Here is a 20366-nt window from a genome sequence, read left to right on the forward strand (position 1 = left end):
ACACACACATACATAGATGAGGAAGAGATGAGAATGGAATTTAATTTAGGACCAGTTTCATCTCTTCCTTTTTAACAAATTAACTTTGGCCAGCTTACTTGTTGCTTGTGCTGTTATGTGTTTTCCTGCCCTTAGAATGGTATACTGAGTTTGGGGGAGATTCTTGCTGAGCCCCTTGGGGGATGATGTGCATAGACATCTGTTTATGGGGCTGTCTGATAGGGCCTTTGAGAGTTCTTGTTGAAATACACTGGGAGGAAGTAAAAGCTAATCTAAGTTTATCCTGGGAGACTATAAGAAATTCAGAAGCACAAAGTTCCTTCTAGCTCAAATGAAATTGGTCATCTTTATGCAAGTAAGGACTTGATTTTATATTGCATGTATACATAAAGAAGCATGGTAGCTGATGGCAAAAACTTTGTGAGTAGTCAGCTGATTTTAATTAAATTGAAGAGGAGAGTGTCTTGGAAGTGGACAGCCTGATGCTTTCTTTAAAATATGGTAATATGCCTTTGAATCATTTAAATCCAGCTTCCCATCATGTTTGGGACAAAACAAGGCTTTGTTTCAGAAGGATGACTAGGATCCACCTCCTAGAGAATGACTTGCTTTTAAGTTCCATATTCTCATGCCCTAATTCTTAAGAATTCTAAGTCTATAACTGGACTTCTAAATTTTATTCTTACATTCTACCCTATCTTGACACTCCTCATTTCAGCCAAACAAGCCTTATTCCACTGTTTGGCCCACTAAGAAATGCTTCCCCTTGGGTTTTCAAACCATGCAGGCTCTACTATTGTCTGGGTACCACTTCCATCATAGAGGAAAACCTTACCAACTTCTAGACACAACACAGAGTAAAGAAAAGGAGTTGGAACACTTCCTCCACAATGGATAAAAGTTGTTCATGTTAGAATGATGAATGGATGGCAATTATACGTGGGAGTGGGGCAATCTAATCTCTATTATGTAAGAATGATGATTTTTCATAGTAGTGTTGCCTATAGTCAAGACTGTGGGGATTTGACTCATTACCTGTGTGGCTTTTAAAAAAGCACTAATTTTCTGTGGCCCTCTTTTTCTTTAATCTGTGTAATGAAGATAATAGTATCTAACTCATATCACTATTATAAGAATTAAATCAGATGATTCATATAAATGTTTTAGCCCTGTGCACAATAAATTCTATCTATTATTTTGGTTATCTATTGCTCATAATAAATAATCTAATATTTAGTGGCTTTGTACAACAATTTTTTACGTCTAACAGTCCTTAGAAATGCTTTCTCAACTGGGAATGCTTTTGGAATCTCTCTTGGAATTTCAGTTACATGGCAGCTCTGGATAGAACCATCTAGTCTCTCAATGTGGCTTAGATTTCTCTCTGCATGACAGCTAGTTTCTAAGAGGCAATATTCCAATTTGAAACAGACAAAAGGCACACATTATTTTAAAGACCTAGCCTCAGAATTTCCAAAACAACATGTCTGTAGTATTTTATTTGATAAGTAAGCTATTAAAGCCAGTCCGTATTCAAAGAGAGGAAAATTAGACTCTGTGTCTTAAAATGAAAAGCAAATATACATCTGGGGAAGGAAGGTATTGACAGCCACCATTTTTTGGATAGTATCTATAAAATCAATAATATGTTAATAATAATAAAAAATTGTTCCTATTAATAAAAATACTGGTAATAGTTATTAACTTCGGAACCTCAACTTTTTAATTTGTAAAATGAAATTTTCATGAGATCATATATGTAAAGTTCTTGGGACATTTCCAAGAGTTTAATATAAAAGTGTTCCATAAATGATATGTTACTTTAAGAAGTATTCTTACTTGGATATTAATAATCACAAGTATCTAAGAAATGAGGATTTTAGGAATTTTTTTTTTGTTTTTAATGGAACTTTTTTCCTTGTAGCATATTTATTACTGGACTTAGAAAATAAATTGATTTAATACATCAATCTCAACTTGTTGAATGTGACAAACACAACAAGATAAATTTTAGATATTAAAATAAGCTGACTTCTATATTTCATCAGAAAAATGCTTTCTAAAAAATTTAAAAGTAATATTTCACATGATTAAATATTTTTAAATCTCATTTTTACATACACAGTGATAATATACCACATTCTAGTATAGAATTAAAAAAATAAACACAAAATATGGAAAATATGCATTGTGATGTTTTACAATAATTTGCCTAGTCATTACATTAGACATTTTCAAGAATCAATATTTTATTTCTTTGTATTTTAAAATAGTGTTTAAAATGAGCCTTGAGTTTTCCAGGCACAATATTTTTGAATTCTGAGGACACAATTATTATTTTGTTCCTCTCTTAGGTTTTGTTTGATCAAAAAGCCCTTCCCTTCAACTATCCTCTTACATAGAATCTTGCTATACTACATATAGATGTAATGTCACTGTGAACGCCCACTACTACCCCAAGGAAGGGAATGGAAAAGATGTTGCCTAAGCTGACAGAGGTCTCCTAGACCCTCTTTGAGGAAATGCCCAGAGGACATCAATAAACAGAAGAAGAGGCAGCCCTATTACCTCTGGCCATTCAGTGCAGAGTCAACCTTTAACCAGACTAGCAGGCTTTTAGTTGATTAATATTTTAATTCTGCAGCACAGAAATTACAAATTGAAAATATCTATTAGGTCATCTGGCTTGGCACTTCCACAATTACAATATGCATTATGACATGTAATTATCATCAGTGAGAGGAGAGGTAAAATATCTGACCTCTGCCATCTACCATGACATGTTCTAATTTTCCTTGGTCGGTAAAACCATCACTATATGTGTATACATATATACATATATATGTGTGTGTGTGTGTGTATATATATATATATATATATATATATATATCTTACTTCTTTTTTCACCTTGTCCTATATTATTTCCCCATAATTCTTGACTCATAAATTTAAGTAGGGAATAGGTCTCAAAATGTAAGCAACATTCATCTGAGATTGTTAGCCTTTTGTAACTCGGGTCCACCCACACATTAACCAATCTAATTATGACTCGTTTTCATATCCTGGGTTTTACTTAGCCAGTTTTCTTGCTATGATGGTTTACTTCTCTTAACCCAAACAATTTGTTCTAGTCCAGGTCCATATCCCACATCAGAATGACTGCAATAGCACCTAAGTGATTTTCCTTTTTAGTGATATCAGTTTAATTGAATCTAAATAGGAAAAGGAGTACATCAAGGCTGTATATTGTCACCCTGTTTATTTAACTTATATGCAGAGTACATCAAGAGAAACACTGGACTGGAAGAAACACAAGCTGGAATCAAGATTGCCAGGAGAAATATCAATAACCTCAGATATGCAGATGACACCACCCTGACAGCAGAAAGTGAAGAGGAACTAAAGAGCCTCTTGATGAAGGTGAAACTGGAGAGTGAAAAAGTTGGCTTAAAGCTCAACATTCAGAAAACGAAGATCATGGCATCTGGTCCCATCACTTCATGGGAAATAGATGGGGAAACAGTGGAAACAGTGTCAGACTTCATTTTTCTGGGTTCCAAAATCACTGCAGATAGTGACTGCAGCCATGAAATTAAAAGATGCTTACTCCTTGGAAGGAAAGTTATGACCAACCTAGATAGCATATTCAAAAGCAGAGGCATTACTTTGTCAACAAAGGTTTGTCTACTCAAGGCTATGGTTTTTCCTGTTGTCATGTATGGATGTGAGAGTTCGACTGTGAAAAAGGCTGAGCACCGAAGAATTGATGCTTTTGAGCTGTGGTGTTGGAGAAGGCTCTTGAGAGTCCCTTGGACTGCAAGGAGATCCAACCAGTCCATTCTGAAAGGAGATCAGCCCTGGGATTTCTTTGGAAGGAATGATGCTAAAGCTGAAACTCCAGTACTTTGGCCACCTCATGTGAAGAGCTGACTCATTGGAAAAGACTCTGATGCTGGGAGGGATTGGGGGTAAGAGGAGAAGGGGCCGACAGAGGATGAGATGGCTGGATGGCATCACTGACTCGATGGACGTGAGTCTGAGTGAACTCCGGGAGTTGGTGGTAGACAGGGAGGCCTGGCGTGCTGCGATTCATGAGGTAGCAAAGAGTCGGACACGACTGAGCGACAGATCTGATCTGAAAGGTGTCTAAAATATAAACACAAAAGCAGGTATGCTAAAGAATCACAATGACTGTTACCTGTGACTCATTTTCCATTTCCTTTTGCACATACTCAGCTCCAAGCTCTCTAATTTTGTTCGTCCTTTTCCAGGAAAGCATTTTGCTTTTATGGCTGGCCCCTTGCCATCATTCTGATGTCCATAGCATCATTAAAATGCCACTTCCTTAAAGTGGACTTCCTTGGCCTTCCCTGGTTGGCTCAGATGGTAAAGAATCTGCCTGCCAATGCAGGAGATCTGGGTTCGATCCCTGGGTTGGCAAGATCACCTGGAGAATGGCTATCCATTCCAGTATTCTTGCCTGGAGAATCCCATGGGCTGAGGAGCCTGGTGAGCTATAGTCCATTGGGTCACAAAGAGCTGAACAGGACTGAGTGACTAACACTGTCACACTGTCCTTGGCCTGTAGCAGTGGCCTTTACCTACAGCAATGTTCAGTCATTTTTATGTCATGTAACTTATTCTTCATTATATCATTGAATCATTATATTTATTCATTTGATTACTGTTGACTTTCCAACTAGAATGTAGTATACTCCAAAGTGTCGGTACCTTTTCTTAGCTTTTTTTTCTTAACCACCAGTTCCTAGGTCTCTACCAGACATAATTCAATGTGTGTATAATGAACATATGAATCGATAGATAAAATAACATAGTTTGAGATTACACCTCCAAGAGTTTCAAGATTCACCCACTTAGATAAAGTGGGTACTGTGGTTCTCACGTGGGCTACGGACCCTGAGGCCATGATAAGTAACCACATGCTATGGATTTCTTGAGCCTCGGCAAATTTTACAGTAAGATATGCAATCCATTTCCAAATAAAAGAGTAAAAACGTGCTTCCCAGATAAATTTTTAAATGGCTAATAAAACTAAAAACCATTTTCTTACTAAGTTGAATCAATAAAATAGAACCTTGAAATGGAAAAATGCATACTATACCATGGTATTCCAAAAACACCATCATGCTGGAAGGGGGATAGGCTACCCACTCCAATATTCTTGGGATTCCCTGGTGGTTCAGATGGTAAAGAATCTGGGGGACCTGGGTTTGATCCCTGGATTGGGGAGATCCCTGGAGGAGGGCATGACAACCCACTCCAGTACTCTTGCCTGGAGAATCCCTAAGGACAAAGGAGCCTGGCAGGCTACAGCCCACAGGGTCGCAAAGAGTCAGACATGACTGAGCAACTAAGCACAGCATAGCATGCTGGGTAGAGTATGAGAAAAGGCCAAGAAGAGGATCAAGTTAGTGTTTGGATCCCAGTTTTTCCCTTTAAAGTGACTGACATTGGGTTACTACTATCCATAGTTTACTATAGATATCTATCTATCTATACTACTATCTATAGTTACTACTGTCTATACTTTCCCCACGTACATTCTCAAAGGATTTTTCAGTAAGGATTGTATGAAACAGGTTAAGCTGGTTCCAAGAAGGGACTAAATTATCAATTCCTTTCTTTGTACCTTCAATACTCAGTGTTATGGGCTGAATTATGTCCCCCAAAGATATGTTGATGCTGTAAGCCTCAGTACCTAAGAATGTGACCTTCTTTGGAACTAGAGTCTTTGCAGATGTAATTAGCTATGATTAGGTCATGAGTCCCTGCTCAGTGGCTCAGTTGTGTCTGACTCCTTTCAACCCCATGGACTGTAGATTCCAGGCTCCTCTGTCCGTGGTATTTCCTAGGCAAGAATGCCAGAGTGGGTTGCCATTTCCTCCTTCAGGGTATCTTTCCAACCCAAGGATCAAAACTGTGTCTCTTGCACTTCCTGCATTGGCAGGTGGATTCTTTACCACTACACCACCTGGGAAGCCAAAGGATGAGATCATGCTGGGGAACAGTAAGCCTTTTATCAAATATGCCCAGTGTCCTTATAAAATGATATGAGGACACACACACACACACAGAATGTCATGTCAAGATAGATGCAAAGATTGGCATTATGTAGCTGCAAGCTAAGAAATGCCAAATATTGCTGGTAACAAGAGAAGGTAAGTAAAAGACATGGATAGATTCTAGTCTAGAGCCTTTCCCTAGAGAATGTGGCCCTGCTGACACCTTGATTTTGGATTTCTAGATTCTATAAATGTGATAAAATAAATTTTGTTCTTTTAAGCTGCTCAGTTTGGTGTACTTGGTTATCACAGTCCTAGGAAAAAATATAACCAGGAAGACAGTTGCTGGACTATGTTTCCAGGTAGAAACATCTCTAATCCCTCAGTTTCATCTCATGACTCTTCATCACAACCTTTTTATCATCTCAAACATTTATTTCATTTCATAGTATTTATAACCCTCAGACATTAGACAGTTATGAGTCTTGGTTTTTTTCATAGCACATATTTAATTGCTGTAATATCACACCATAAATCAATCTCTCAAGTCCCTGAAACATTTCTAATGCCAATTGTGCAAAGTTTCTGTACTGCAGGGAAGTAGTAATGAATTGCCTCCAACAGAAAAATGTCACCAAGCTCTAGTTTCCAATACATTTAAACAGATATGACTGCCTCCTTGCCATACATCATAAAGCATACCTGAAAAAGATATGTCACATGTCTTCTTTACTTTTTTTTTTTTTCTTACTAGTTTGAGGCTTTAGACATGTTTCTCATGGACCAGAATCCAGCTTATAGACAATGTGATTTGCAATGTATTTATCTTTATGGGGACACAAGTTTTGCTTCCAATAGTACTACACATTGATTTGTTATTTTTAGTTTTCGAAGGCTGTTTGGGAAAGTAGTTGAGGATCATTTTTTAAAATAGTTTCTGGATAGTCTTTCACTTAATTTTCTTTTGCTACCATTTGGTGTCAGAAATTTCCATAAGATGATGCTTTATTGCTCTTTCACTGAAAAAGTCAGGCAGATTCATATTTTAGACTGATTTATCCTGGACTTCAAACCAGCAATGCCTGAAAGAGAATTATTCTTCCCTTCTGACAATGTGGCATGCCCACCAAATGGTTTCTAGGAACAGTCATCAGCAACAAATGATTCAAGTGCCAGGCACTGTGCTAGGAGCTGGCATCCTATCAGAAAACAAGCAGGAACCTTCCTTGACAGAGCTTCACTGTCTAACCAGAAACAGAGACAGGAAGTACCTAATCACTAGTGTGTGAAACTTTGCAGCAGAAATAATGATAGAGAAAATATAAATGTATTCACAAAATAGAAAACACTGGTCAAAGATTTGTTTGAATAAATGATGTTTAAACTAAGGTTTCAAGGTAAATAAGTATTCATTGGGTAATAGATTTTCATAACTTATGTACTGGTGATTTTTACCATTATTTTCAAGTGAGAAAAAACAGATGTCATATAAATTTTCTAAGATAGTGGCAAAATTAGGGCTCCTAGGAGACCTTCACAGCACAAAATCTTGACCACTCCATCACCCTCATATGCTGTCTGCTACTGGAAAGGTTTTCTTAATTTTTACTAAAGGCTCATCTCAAGAGACATAATGAGAAAAGCCTTCCAGATCATGACTGAACTCCCTTCTACAAATCTCTTAGCTCTATTTCATGGGTTGTATCACTCATATGCATGTGTGCGTGCTCAGTAACTACGTTGTGTCCTACTCTTTGCGACCTCATGGACTCTAGACTACAAAGCTCCTCTGTCCATGGAATTCTCCAGGCAAGAATACTGGAGTGGGTTGCCATTTCCTCGTCCAGGGGATCTTCCTGACCCAGGGATGGAACCTGCATCTCCTGCATTGCAGGTGGATTCTTTACCACTGAGCCACCGGGAAGCCCATAAATATATATATATATACACACATATATACATATATCATATCATACATGTATATCAGTCATATATATATATATATATATATATATATATATACGGTAGAGGCAGTACTAGCCCTGCATCATGTCTGAGAAGAGATTGAACTGAGACCCAGGGTTATTTCAGGGTCCACAGCCAAGACTGAGCCCTGTAGATCTCTTCTGGAGGCAGGGGTGGGTATGTCTCCTGCTAGTATCCTGGTCAGGCCAGCCTGCTGACTGTGGCTAGAGGGGTTGAAAACACCTGTAGGGTTGTTTCAGGGTTTTCTGAGATGGGCAGGGGAATCTCCTACTAGATCCCTGGTCCTGCAGTACTGCCTGTGGACTGTGCCTGGGAGGAGTTGGACTCAAGTGTGGGGCCCTTTCGAGCATCTCTGTGAGTGCAGATGGATTGTCTCTTGCAAAAATTCTCACTTATATTTTTTGGCTAGAATGTGCTCATTACTGAAAACAAAACACAACTTGTTTCTCTAAACTTAGTAACTTTTTTTCAGTTAAATTTCACATAATCTTCATCCTGATTACTCTTCAATGCTATTAATTTGAGCTACAAGGATATTACCTTAAGAATTTTTCATTTCAAAGAGAGAAAGGAACCTGTTCAAAAAGTTAGTGCATACAGATGAGAAAAGAAAAGAAAAAAACAACAACAAAAACAACAAACAGATATCTAGGGGAAGCAATAACTGGCTCTGTAAGGACAAAGTTAAAAAAAAAAAAAAGATAAGACAATGTTCCCCCAACCCAATAACCTAACACTTGCTGGTAGCATCACTTTACTCTCGTATTTAAAGAAAAATGAGCATTTACCATAGCAGCCCCTGCAAGACATGTTACATTTTGCACTTCAGAGACATGAAGAGATAAATGCAGATGAGGTCTCTTACAACAAACAATTTATTTTTATGAAGCATTTTCCCATATGGAAGACAAAAATTTGACATCTCTCAAGAGTACCTTTCCCAGCAATGTTGACACCATGTAGAAAAGGAACAAATGATTCCCTGGGGTGACTTTGCCAATATAAATGCTTTTCTGTTTTTATAAAGTGTTTTACTTTATAGTGTTGCATAAAGAAAATTGGCCAGAATATATCTTAGAACCACAAAGAACTACATCATCTATTTCCTTCCATCTCTTGGACCTTGTTGGGTGCTACCTTTCCTGCTGGTGTTCCCCATTCTACATCTAGAAGAATATCAAACCTTGACCTTGTCATTTCCTTTGGGCTGGAAAACTCTTCGTCTGGCATGTGGCTCTTTATGTTCTCTATTGTCAACCCTCTTTGTTTCATTCATAGCATTATACATATCTGAACTTTATTTGTTCCTTTAACAATAGCATCTTTCTACAAGGACAGGGTAATACCTTGCTTTTGTGCCATTATTTGGCGTAATACTGAACACATTTTAAGCATTCATTATGTAGAGTATTTATTAAATTAAGACAATTCCTTAATTCATTTTTCTGTTGAATTATCAAATACATAACTCCCTAACACCTTTTCTGATCACCCTTTCTCTCTCTGTAGAATCATCTTTCAAAAATCACCAATTACCACCTTATGTTCCAGGTGGACAATGCTTCATTGCTACCAACATGACAAGTTCTCTTTTTCTTTCTACATTTCTACAAAAGCTGTTCCATCTCCTGGGAAGTCTCTTGACATTTCTTGAACAAGCTAACTGGTACTCATCTATCAAGTGTTAACTCAATTGTGTCACCTCCTTTTCTTCCTCACTGTTCCTTTAACTTCTCTGAGTTCCGAGCCACATAACCATTTTCCCCTAGGAAAATCCAAGTCTATTTTGATAAGGTGTGGGTGGGTACATGCTAAGTCGTTTCAGTCTTGTCTGACTCTTTGTGACGGTATGGGCAGTAGCCTGCAAGGTACCTCTGTCCATGGGATTCTCCAGGCAAGAATACTGGAGTGGTTTGCCATTTCTTCCTCCAGAGTATCTTCCTTACCCTGGGATCAAATCCAGATATCCTATATCGCAGATGGATTCTTTACCATCTGAGCAACCAGGGAAGACTCCCACTTTAATCAAATTCTTATAATAAATCTTCAGAGCGTGAGTGCAGGCATGCACAGAGATGGGAACGTGCACACCAGCCACGCAGAGTATGTTGGACTCCAGCTACTGTGGTGGGCCACAGATCCATGCTTGGGCTCCCTGCCTTAGAAGTTTGGAGTTGAATTCCAGGAAGTGGGAGCTGCAGGCTCACTCCATGTGGCCTATGCCCTGTTTTGGGTACAAGATGGTGGAATAGAAGGACGTGTACTCATCTTCTCCTGTAAGAATTCCAAAACTGCAACCAACCACTGAACAACCATCAACAGGAGAATGTTGGATCCCACCAAAAAATGATACCACACAGCCAAGAGCAAAGGAGAAGCCCCAACAAGACAGTATGAGGGACAAAATCCCATTTAGAACCAAACCCCATACCCAACAGAGACACTCAGAGGGCTCAAACAAAACCTTGTGCATATCAGGACCCAGGGACCCCCACAAAAGACTGAGCCAGAACGGCCTTTGACTGTTTGAATGTCTCCTCTGGAGGCACGGGTCAGCAGTGGCCTGCCATGGGGACAGGGGCTCTGGCTATAGCAGACCTGGGAGGCACAGCATGTGAGCCTCACCATAGAGCCACCAAGCAGACAACCCACAAACTGGAAAACAATTATACCAAAGAAGTTCTCACACTCTTGCCAAAGTTTTAGGGTCGAGAACAGATTTCCCAACCTGGGAAGTGCTGCACTCAATATGCCAGCAAATTTGAAAAACTCACCAATGACCACAGGACTGGAAAAGGTCAGTGTTCATTCCAATTCCAAAGAAAGGCAATGCCAATGAATGTTCAAACTACCACACAGTTGCCCTAACCTCACACGTTAGCAGAGTAACGCTCAAAATTCTACAAGCAAGGCTTCAACAGTATGAGAACTGAGAACTTACAGATGTTCAAGCTGGATTTAGAAAAGGTAGAGGAACCAGAGATCAAATTGCCAATATCTGTTGAATCAGAGAAAAAGCAAGAGAATTCCAGAAAAACATCTGTTTCTGCTTCATTGACTATGCTAAAGCCTTTGACCGTGTGGATGACAACAAACTGTGGAAAATTCTTCAAGAGATGAGAATACCAGATCACCGGATCTGCCTCCTGAGAAATCTATATGCAGGTCAAGAAGCAACAGTTAGTACTGGACACAGAACAACAGACTGGTTCCAAATTGGGAAAGGAGTACGTCAAGGCTGATTATTGTCACCCTGCTTATTTAACGTATATACAGAGTACATGATGCAAAATGCTGGGCTGTATAAAGCACAAGCTGGAATCAAGGTTGCAGACAGAAATATCAATAACCTCAGATATGCAGATGACACCACCCTTATGGCTGAAAGTGAAGAAGAACTAAAGAGCCTCTTGATGAAAGTCAAAGAAGAGATTGAAAAAAAAAGGGCTTAAAACTCAACATTCAAACAATGAAGATTATGGCATTCAGTCCCATCACTTCATGGCAAATAGATGGGGAAACAATGGAAACAGTGATAAATTTATTTTCATGGGCTCCAAAATTACTGCAGATTGTGACTGCAGTCATGAAATTAAAAGACACTTGCTCCTTGGAATAAAAGCTATGACCAACCTAGACAGAATATTAAAAAGCAGAGACATTATTTTAGTGACAAAGTTCCATACAGTCAAAACACTGTTTTTTTTAGTAGTCATGTATGGATGGGAGAGTTGGACCATAAATCTGAGCACTGAAGAACTGATGCTTTTGAACTGTGTTGTTGGAGACGACTGTTGAGAGTCCCTTGGACTGTGAGGAGATCAAACCAGTCAATCCTAAAGGAAGTCAGTCCTAAATATTCATTGGAAGGACTGATGCTGAAGCTGAAACTCCAATACTTTGGCTACCTGGTGTGAAGAATTGACATTAAAAAAGACCCTAATTCTGAGAAAGATTGAAGGCAGGAGAAGGGGACAACAGAAAATGAGATGGTTGGATGGCATCACCGACTCAATGGACATGAGTCTGAGCAAGATCTGGGAGATGGTGATGGACAGGGAAGCCTGGCATGCTGCAGTCCATGGGGTTGCAAAGAGTTGGACATGACTGAGGGACTGAATTGAATTGAAAAATAAAACTTCATTCATTTAAAACATGCTTGCTACTGCTGCTGCTAAGTCACTTCAGTCATGTCCGACTCTTAGCGACCCCATGGACTACAGCCTACCAGGTTCCTCCGTCCATGGGATTTTCCAGGCAAGAGTCCTGGAGTGGGGTGCCATTGCCTTCTCCAAAACATGCTTATACCTTGTCATATCACACTTCCTACATTAAGATAATTGAACTACACATTCTGTGTCTGTCTTTTCCCTTTTCATATTTTTAAAACTTTGATCCTTAAAAACAATATGGAGGACTTATAAAAATATTCAGATTTATAGATTCTGATGTGGTAGAATAAATTATAGAATCTATTTTGATAATAAGAAAGATTTATCCTCAAAATTAACTAGTTGTATAAGATAATGATATTTAAAATTTCTTCTGTGTATTATAGTATTACTTTATTTTCCTAAGAACCAAACTGTCATCTCCATCTTGCCATAGCAGCACAATACCATGTATTTAAGAATGGAGGTCTTAAGCATATGGCCTTCCCATGTGGCCCTAGTGGTAAAGAACCTGCCTGCCAATGCAGGAGACATAAGAGACAGGGTTTAATCCCTAGGTTGGGAAAATCCCCTTGAGAAGGATGTGGCAACTGAATCCAGTATTCTTGCCTGGAGAATCCCGTGGACAGAGGAACCTGGCAGGCTATGGTCTATAGGGTGGCAAGGAGTTGGACATGACTGAAGCTACTTAGCATGCACGTATGCATGTCTTCAGCTTATGCTTAAAACTGGTAACAGGAATGATTTTTTTTACAACAGTTGAAAGAAATAGTCCTTTTCTTAACCAGTGAGCTAACGAGCTCGTTAGCTAATCTGAATGAGTTAGCCAGGTCACACATGGCTCCCTTTCCTCCCTCCCTGCTGCTAAGTCGCTTCAGTCCTGTCTGACTCTGTGCGACCCCAGAGACAGCAGCCCACCAGGCTCCGCCGTCCCTGGGATTCTCCAGGCAAGAACACTGGAGTAGGTTGCCATTTCCTTCTCCAATGCATGAAAGTGAAAAGTGAAAGTGAAGTCACTCAGTCATGTCCGACTCCTAGCGACCCCATGGACTGCCGCCTACCAGGCTCCTTTGTCCATGGGATTTTCCAGGCAAGAGTCCTGGAGTGGGATGCCATTGCCTTCTCCATCCTCCCTCCCTACCTCATCGTAAAAGAGGACTTGTGGCTTCTCTTTCTTAACTCCTGTTACTACTACCACTGCCACTCACCAGAACCACTTTTTTCTTCTTTATCACTGGAGGTATAATTTATTAATTAAATCTTGTGCTTCCAAAATATTATCACATCTAGTTCCCATAGGAAAAGTTTTATTATTAGTATCAGGAAATTTTTATTATCTAAAAAATGGTGCTTTGAAGTGAAATGTAGTCAATTCATGTTATTTATAATAGTTATGTGCTTTAACATCTGTGTGAAGCCTGAATTAGCAAACTAAACCACTGCTCCTAGAAGAATTACAGAATTAGCTTCCTCTGAGCCCCTGGCAACAATAATTCTGTACACCAATTAGTAAATAACCTTGTTTATGTGTATATGTTTAAAGACACCTTATTTAATATATATATTGCTCAGTCATGTCCAACTGTTTGTGACCCCAAGGACTATAGCCTGCCAGGCTCCTCTGTCTATGGAATTTTCCAGGCAAGAATACTGGAGTAGGTTGCTGTTCCCTATTCCAGGGGATCTTCTCCACCCAGAGATCAAACCTGTGTCTCCTGCATTGGCAGGTGATGTACCATTTGAACATCTTTTCATGGTATATGTTGTAAGTGTATGAGCTATCATAGATGGTCATGTAGAAAAGAATGATTATAAATATATCTTAAAATGGTAATACTGTACGTATTATTTTTTGAAATTTTACTTGCAATGTGTCCTGATATTCCACATCAGCAACAAGAAACAGCTATATATATTATATATAAACACACACTCTTATTTTGATGCCTATATTTTACTCCACTTTACAAATGCATTTGATTTTGTCCAGTCCCTATTTTTGAACTTTCAAAGATTTTCCTATTTATCCTATTAGAATGCACACCTTTACTAATTGATTAAAAAAAAATTTATACCTGTTTTTTCCTTCAGTGGATCTGCTGGGTCCAAATATCTATACAGTTTAGAATTATGATGTGCATTCTTGTACTGTCCCATTTAAGTACTTTAATAAATATATGCTCTTTATAGAATTAGGAAAACATATATTTTACAGAACATTAAACAGACACTACAGTAAGCTATATCAGATATATCATTTCAAGTTTTAGGTTTATCCAGTTACTACTGAAGGTGAACATTTTTTCATTTGACCATTTAATTATTCTTTTGCGAAATGCTTGTTTATGCCCTTGGACATGTGGCATGCTCTTTTTATCTAATATGCCAGATAATTTTAATTTTTTAACTGTTTTAAGTCAAGTTATTTAAATAAGGACTGTCCTGGTTGCTCAGTGATAAAGAATCCACCTGCAATTCAGAAGATGCATGCAGGAGATGTGGGCTCAATTTCCAGTTTGGGAAGATCCCTGGAGAAGGAAATGGCAACCCACTCCAGTATTCTTGCCTGGAGAATCCCATGGATGGAGGAGCCTGGTGGGCTGTAGACCACGAGGCCAGAAAGAGTCAGACATGACTGGGCGACTAAACAGCAACAATTTGAATTATAATTTATATTCAGTAAAATTCACTCTATTTAAAGTTGTATGAGTTTTGACAGACTTATATAGTTCTATAAACACTACCACAGGCAAGGTATAGAACAGTCCATCATTTCAAAAAATCCCTTCTGCTAAGTCGCTTCAGTCGTGTCTGACTCTGTGCGACCCCATAGACGGCAGCCCACTAGTCTCCTCTGTCCCTGGGATTCTCCAGGCAAGAATACTGGAGTGGGTCGCCATTTCCTTCTCCAATGCATGAAAGTGAAAAGTGAAAGTGAAGTTGCTCAGTCGTGTCCGACTCTTAGCGACCCCATGGGCTGCAGCCTACCAGGCTCCTCTGACCATGGGATTTTCCAGGCAAGAGTGCTGGAGTGGGGTGCCATTGCCTTTTCCGGAAAAATCCCTCATGTCCAGTTTTAATCAACCTCTCCTCCCATCGCTAACGTCTGCAAACAGGAATTTGTTATCCATATAGTTTTGTCCTTACAAGAAGGTCATATGAAGAGAGTCACAGAATCCGTTTTTAGAGTCTGCCTTCTTTTCCTTAACATAATTCATCTGAAATTCATCCATGTTATTCTGTGCATCAGTAATTCTGTTCTTATTGATTGATTGATCACTTAGTGGTTTTCCACTGAATGCTATTCTATGGATTTCATTTTTATACTTTTATCAGTTGGAAGACACTTGAGTTTTATCCAGTTTCTGATAATTATGATAAAGCTCTAGAAACATTTACATGCAGGTTTCTATGTGAACATATGTTTTCATTTCACTTGGTTAAATAATTAGGAATGGAATTGCTCAGTAATATGTGTATGCATCACTTAATATTTTGCTGCTATCAATTTTTAATTAAAATATAGTTGACATCAATTCTACATTAGTTTCAGGTATACTACATAGTAATTTTTTAATGCATTTTTACTTTACTGAAAATCAAGATTTGGGGTTTTGCAAAATCTGCAGCTTGAAGATAACAATTTTCCTTTTTTAAAAAATTAAAGCATAGTTGATTTACAATAATGTGTTAGTTTCTGGTGTACAGCAAAGTGGTTCAGTTTTACATATATATATATATATGACTAGTCTTGTTTCATATTCTTTTTCATTATAGTTTATTACAGTATAATGAATACAGTTCCATGTGCTAGCTGTACAGTAGGACCTTGTTGTTTATTTTATATCTAATAGTTTGTCTCTGTTAACCCCAAACTCCTAATTTTATCCTTCCAATTCCCTTTCCCCTTCAGTAACCATATGTTTGTTTTCTATATCTGTAAGTCTGCACTTCTGAAATATTAGAGAGAGGAGGTAACCTGTATTTAGTGTTTTGACTAAATAAATGTGCTTAATAGTTCCCTACTTGTGGCTCAGATGGTATAGAATCTGCCTACAATGTGGGAGACCTGGGTTTGATCCCTGAGATAGGAAGATTCCCTTGAGTAGGAAATGGCAACCCATTCCAGTATTCTTGCCTGGAGAATCCCATAGGCAGAGGAGCCTGGCAGGCTATAGTCCATGGGATCACAAAGAGTTGGAAACAACTGAAAGACTAAGCACAAATGTGTTTTATGTTTACTTAATGCTTACCTAATAATTTTAAATAAAATTCTATTTAAATTTATATAAAACAAAATTTGGTTTATCACTACCTGTTCTGGGCTGAGTTGTATTCCCTACAAAAATTCAGAGGTTGAAATCCTAAGCCCTAGGATGTCAGAATGGGACCTATTGGGATGATGAAGATGGGTCCTAATCGAATGATTCTTGTACCTCATGCGAAGAGTTAACTCATTGGAAAAGACTCTGATGCTGGAAGGGATTGGAGGCGGGAGGAGAAGGGGACAACAGAGGATGAGATGGCTGGATGGCATCACCGGCTCGATGGACATGAGTTTGAGTAAACTCCACGAGTTGGTGATGGACAGGGAGGCCTGGAGTGCTGCGATTCATGGGGGCGCAAAGAGTCGGACATGACTGAGCAACTGAACTGAACTGTATTTATAAGAAATGGAAATTTGGATGCAGACCTGTACAGAGGGAAGCAATGTGAAGACAAAGGGAGAGGCTATCTATAAGCCAAGGAGAAACAACATTCCCTCATGACCCTCATTAGGAACCAATCCTGCTGACACCTTGATCCTGGATTCTAGCCTCCAGAACCGTGAGAATATAAATCTTCCCTGCTGTTTAAGCCACCACATCTGTTGCCCTTTGTCACAATAGCCTTCACAAACAAAACCTCTACTCTAATTGCAAAAGCATTTTCACTTGCCATATAGAAAACAATTACTAAAAATAAACATAAACCTACTAAAATGTTGAGTAGTACCTTGAAGGAGTCAAAAAAAAAAAAAAAAATATCCTTGTCTCTCAGACTTTCACAATTCACACTGGGTAAAAGGACTTTGGAACATCCTCTAAGAAAATAAGTGTTTACACGTAGTTGGAACACATGCACCAAGGCACAATGCCTTTTCCCAAGCAGCTGCTTCTTCCTTTGACACTGCATTCATTCAACTCAGTACACTTGGAACTGTGTCAGGCTCTGCATTCATTGTGCGAGGGACTGAAATGCCAAGGCCTAGACAGCATTTACAACTGGCACAGAACGACTCTCTCTAAGGACCTTTCTGTCAGCCCCAAGGGCTGCTTCCATCCAAGCAGCACTGAGCTGAAGTAGGTTTGGAGTCCCTGCCCACGCCCCTCAATCTTGACTGCCTCCAGCTTGGGCCCCTGCCTAGACACTCCCAAGTGAGCTATTGGGCCCCTGGATCCAATTTGGGAAATTGCCTTGAACCAATAAGTGTGGGACAGAAAGAAGAGACTATATGGTGGAAAATGATACATAGAGGAACAAGGACAGCATGTGGTAACATGGGAGGCATTAAGAGGAGAGAAAACGGAATAGGTAAAGGACAGAGGATGAATAGAAAGGGGGTTGTGAAAATGGAATTTGAATGAGAATAGCCAGAGAAAAAACAGAAGCATATTCCTCACCTTTTAAATTTATTTTTTTCCCCTCTGATTCACATGCTGATCTTTCTTGCCCTCTGCATCTTTTAAAGTCCAAGGATGCTCTTTCAGCCTTTGCTAACCAGGCACAACACATTCTTTTTTTTTTTTTTAATTTTATTTTATTTTTAAACTTTACATAACTGTATTAGTTTTGCCAAATATCAAAATGAATCCGCCACAGGTATACATGTGTTCCCCATCCTGAACCCTCCTCCCTCCTCCCTCCCCATTCCATCCCTCTGGGTCGTCCCAGTGCACCAGCCCCAAGCATCCAGTATCGTGCCTCGAACCTGGACTGGCAACTCGTTTCATACATGATATTTTACATGTTTCAATGCCATTCTCCCAAATCTTCCCACCCTCTCCCTCTCTCACAGAGTCCATAAGACTGTTCTATACATCAGTGTCTCTTTTGCTGTCTCGTACACAGGGTTATTGTTACCATCTTTCTAAATTCCATATATATGTGTTAGTATACTGTATTGGTGTTTTTCTTTCTGGCTTACTTCACTCTGTATAATAGGCTCCAGTTTCATCCACCTCATTAGAACTGATTCAAATGTATTCTTTTTAATGGCTGAATAATACTCCATTGTGTATATGTACCACTGCTTTCTTATCCATTCATCTGCTGATGGACATCTAGGTTGCTTCCATGTCCTGGCTATTATAAACAGTGCTGCGATGAACATTGGGGTACACGTGTCTCTTTCCCTTCTGGTTTCCTCAGTGTGTATGCCCAGCAGTGGGATTGCTGGATCATAAGGCAGGTCTATTTCCAGTTTTTTAAGGAATCTCCACACTGTTCTCCATAGTGGCTGTACTAGTTTGCAGTCCCACCAACAGTGTAAGAGAGTTCCCTTTTCTCCACACCCTCTCCAGCATTTATTGCTTGTAGACTTCTGGATTGCAGCCATTCTGACTGGTGTGAAATGGTACCTCATAGTGGTTTTGATTTGCATTTCTCTGATAATGAGTGATGCTGAGCATCTTTTCATGTGTTTGTTAGCCATCTGTATGTCTTCTTTGGAGAAATGTCTATTTAGTTCTTTGGCCCATTTTTTGATTGGGTCATTTATTTTTCTGGAGTTGAGCTGTAGGAGTTGCTTGTATATTCTCGAGATTAGTTGTTTGTCAGTTGCTTCATTTGCTATTATCTTCTCCCATTCTGAAGGCTGTCTTTTCACCTTGCTAATAGTTTCCTTTGATGTGCAGAAGCTTTTAAGGTTAATTAGGTCCCATTTGTTTATTTTTGCTTTTATTTCCAATATTCTGGGAGGTGGGTCATAGAGGATCCTGCTGTGATGTATGTCAGAGAGTGTTTTGCCTATGTTCTCCTCTAGGAGTTTTATAGTTTCTGGTCTTACGTTTAGGTCTTTAATCCATTTTGAGTTTATTTTTGTGTATGGTGTTAGAAAGTGTTCTAGTTTCATTCTTTTACAAGTGGTTGACCAGAGTTCCCAGCACCACTTGTTAAAGAGATTGTCTTTAATCCATTGTATATTCTTGGCTCCTTTGTCAAAGATAAGGTGTCCATATGTGCATGGACTTATCTCTGGGCTTTCTATTTTGTTCCATTGATCTATATTTCTGTCTTTGTGCCAGTACCATACTGTCTTGATAACTGTGGCTTTGTAGTAGAGCCTGAAGTCAGGTAGGTTGATTCCTCCAGTTCCATTCTTCTTTCTCAAGATCGCTTTGGCTATTCGAGGTGTTTTGTATTTCCATACAAATTGTGAAATTATTTGTTCTAGCTCTGTGAAGAATGCTGTTGGTAGCTTGATAGGGATTGCATTGAATCTATAGATTGCTTTGGGTAGTATACTCATTTTCACTATATTGATTCTTCCAATCCATGAACATGGTATATTTCTCCATCTGTTAGTGTCCTCTTCGATTTCTTTCACCAGTGTTTTATAGTTTTCTATATATAGGTCTTTAGTTTCTTTAGGTAGATATATTCCTAAGTATTTTATTCTTTCCATTGCAATGGTGAATGGAATTGTTTCCTTAATGTCTCTTTCTGTTTTCTCATTATTAGTGTATAGGAATGCAAGGGATTTCTGTGTGTTGATTTCATATCCTGCAACTTTACTATAGTCATTGATTAGTTCTAGTAATTTTCTGGTGGAGTCTTTAGGGTTTTCTATGTAGAGGATCATGTCATCTGCAAACAGTGAGAGCTTTACTTCTTCTTTTCCAATTTGGATTCCTTTTATTTCTTTTTCTTCTCTGATTGCTGTGGCCAAAACTTCCAAAACTATGTTGAATAGTAATGGTGAAAGTGGGCACCCTTGTCTTGTTCCTGACTTAGAGGAAATGCTTTCAATGTTTCACCATTGAGGATAATGTTTGCTGTGGGTTTGTCATATATAGCTTTTATTATGTTGAGGTATGTTCCTTCTATTCCTGCTTCTGGAGAGTTTTGATCATAAATGGATGTTGAATTTTGTCAAAGGCTTTCTCTGCATCTATTGAGATAATCATATGGTTTTTATTTTTCA

The sequence above is a fragment of the Bubalus bubalis genome, chromosome 18 (genome assembly GCF_019923935.1).
Source record: "Bubalus bubalis isolate 160015118507 breed Murrah chromosome 18, NDDB_SH_1, whole genome shotgun sequence".
In the NCBI taxonomy this organism is placed as follows: domain Eukaryota; kingdom Metazoa; phylum Chordata; class Mammalia; order Artiodactyla; family Bovidae; genus Bubalus; species Bubalus bubalis.